This window comes from Oryzias melastigma, linkage group LG6, assembly GCF_002922805.2.
Source record: "Oryzias melastigma strain HK-1 linkage group LG6, ASM292280v2, whole genome shotgun sequence".
In the NCBI taxonomy this organism is placed as follows: domain Eukaryota; kingdom Metazoa; phylum Chordata; class Actinopteri; order Beloniformes; family Adrianichthyidae; genus Oryzias; species Oryzias melastigma.
The window spans coordinates 18,164,506-18,167,475 of record NC_050517.1 but is presented as its reverse complement, the minus strand read 5'-3'; the positions used below and the strand labels follow the sequence as shown (position 1 = coordinate 18,167,475).

The 2,970-nt window shown below is 33.1% G+C and overlaps 1 protein-coding gene across 2 annotated transcripts in view; it reads right to left on the bottom strand.

Moving 5' to 3' along the window:
* Positions 1–2,396, bottom strand: part of stra6 (signaling receptor and transporter of retinol STRA6) — a 23,105-nt gene extending 20,709 nt beyond the window's left edge. Inside the window, exon 1 of one of the 2 annotated variants that reach the window (XM_024282751.2) lies at positions 2,261–2,396. The gene's annotated coding sequence lies outside the window, so the exon portion shown is untranslated. Of the gene's footprint in view, positions 1–1,957; positions 2,122–2,260 lie in introns of those variants that run through there. The other variant, XM_036212367.1, reaches the window with a different exon arrangement.
* Between the last annotated feature and the right edge of the window lie 574 nt (positions 2,397–2,970).

Here is a 2,970-nt window from a genome sequence, read left to right as displayed (position 1 = left end):
ATTTGTCAGCCCAATCCACTTAAAAAAATGAGAAAAGTCTGCAATGTTCATCACTGATATCCTTCAACTGCGAGAGCCAGAATATAAATAAAGAATCCAGGAAATTAATATTTTTTACACTTGTCGCCCAGTATAAATGCAGCACATATGGAAATAAATGCTTAAATTTGATGAATAATTTAAATGAGTTGAATTTTTACATTTGTCACCCCATGATTATTGTCATAATGATTATTATGTTTTATGTTATACTTTTCTTCACTTTATAATGTGAAAATAATGGTTCAGTATTTGAAAAGCTTGGTCAATCAATTTGTATTTGTTTGAATAAAAAACTTACTTTTTAATAAAATTAGACAAATGTGATGCACAATGTCAAAATGATAGAAGTCCATGTCAAAATATTAAATTGATTATATTTACTTTAACAAACTCAGGATGTAGCTTGAATGACAGTTCAACTTTATTCTATAAAATATCAATTCCATCCATCTTTTTTATTCCTCTTTTAGTTTCTGGTCAAAATCAAAGTAAAAAAAATACAATAATTTAGAAACACCAAGTAACTCGTGAAAAATGTTTTTGGCCAAAGACAACGGGAGAATTTCAACTCATTTTTTTATATTTCTATTCTAAAAAAATATAGTTTCATAATATCATGTTTTATGTGGACAAAGATGGAGTATTGAGTGATAAATTACATAAAAACATGAAGCACTCTGGAAAACATTTTTAAATAATTATTTAAAGTTTGATTAATTCATAGATTTGATGACTAGTTCATATTTAACAAGTGAAAATGTATTGATTACTTTAATTTATTGATTTTTATAGCGCCAATAAGAGCAAATAAAGACGTAAAGAGTGAATAAAACCTTAATTTATGCAGGTTTCTATCTTCTTAGTGACAGGATAAACTGTTCAGTTTGTAACTTTGCAGAGTTCTTTTCTTTCCAATCATATTAGGTCAGGAAAGGTTCAGTTGTTTGCTTTGAAACTTGCAAAATTCACAAATTATCTCTGAAATGAGTCCGCGTGTTGTGAAGTAAAGCGATCAGGAGAAACTACATTGTAGAAGTGTAACTTTATAATTCATTAAAAAAAAGCATTTTAGTCCTTTTTTTCATCTCATTTATTAACGTTTGTAAGAAAGACTGCAGTCAGCTTGTCGACCAAAAGCCTGGATTTCCCCATAAACATGTGAGCTCCTAAGACACTCTACGGTCAAGGGTCGTGGCAATGCCACAGTTTCAGTCTTGACTTTTCCTGCAGAAAAAGCCGAAAGAATTTGAAGTGAATATTCAGGCTCAGGATAAGCCGGTTCTGCACCATCGCCTCCATGTCTGCAAACACTCATTATGACAAGATTACTGTCACACTACTTAAAAAAGCAACAAATGTCCCCTCTGAAACTCTTGAGAAAACATGCTCTCAATGGGAGGGGGGGAGCCACCGAATCAAACGTGCTTCCAAAATAAAAGCAGCCCAGCAAAGAAGGGTCACTGAACAAAGAATGCTTTGAACAGAGTCGCCACTAAGATCGAGTCAGACAGCTCACTTCAATCAGGTTAAGAACTTTTTTAGTAGCTTGTGCAAACAAACTAATTTTAGCTAAATTAACAGTCAGAAAAGGGAACAATTTAATATTTTAACAAATTTCTTACACTCAGACAAAATACTAAGTTACCTATTCTAATAAATATTGAATTGTACGCTAGTTTAGCAGAACCCTTTCAGCTCTATGATTAGCATTGGTGTAAAAATAAAAAATAAAAGTGGGAGAGAGAGCTGTTAAACTCCCTGCAGCTGCAAGTTCTTCTTATTTTCCTGTGAAAGACTAACAACCTGGCTGGATTCTGTTTCAAACAGACACTACGGACAAATTTCATGCCTTTGAAGTTTGATCTTCTGAACAGAGACGCTTTCAGCCGCCAGCCACAGATGGTCACCGACTCACCTCCGTCTGCACGTGTACAGGGCCGGGGACTCACTCTCTCCTGTCATAAACAATACTCCTCTGAGGTCAAATTTAATGCAAGTTTTTGAAGTATTTATATGTACTCAAATGTTCATGTACAGGAAAAAAGAATACTGACTTTTTTCATGTTTTGCTGCACGCAGACATGTAATCAGTCATCAAATGTTGCACGCTTTTTAAACCTCGTGGAATTATTTAATTTGACTTTCCCCTTAAATTTAACACAAACTAAACCTTTTCAGAGCAGCCAGAAAGTGCTTTAAGTTTAGATCTGGATCTTACCTTCTGGAGCAGCTGAATCCTGATTTTCTTCCCCACACACCAATGTCCAAATAAAAAAAATAGTTTATGCATGAACAAAAATCTCAAGAGCAACTCTTCTTGTTTCTCTGTACACCTCACTCCGGGGACGGTTGGGACTTTGATCAGTCTCTATCTTGTGATGGTGAAAGAACCATAAAAGTACTGATGTGTGCAAACTGACAAAGAGCTGTCGCGGGGTATTTGTAGTGGCTAATGTGATAAATGCAAGCTGTAAAAATAATGAATTGATACATTTAAAACATTTAAAAGGTTCTCAGGATATGGTGATAATATGTATTCTGACATTTATATTAGTGTGCTGGTGACTTATGATGACCAATCCGAGGATTTCTTCAGTTTAAATGTCAAATTGTTCCACTTTCTACACCTATTTCACTGCAATGAAAGGTTATTTAAAAAAATGATGTAAGCAACTTAAAGGCAGATTTGAGTCATACTGTACTTTATAGTATTCTTGAAATGAAATAGACAGAATTAATTTGTCTTTTTAAAAAATATTTCATTTTTAATCTCTTGTTCTGTTGCAAGACAGCAAATATTTAATGTATATATTCAAATTTTAGATAATAACAATAATGACAAAAAGTCATTAATTAAAAAAATGACATGCAAGCAGCAATTTGGATAATTGTGTGATAAAAGTTTAGATATTTGCATGAGAACATGTT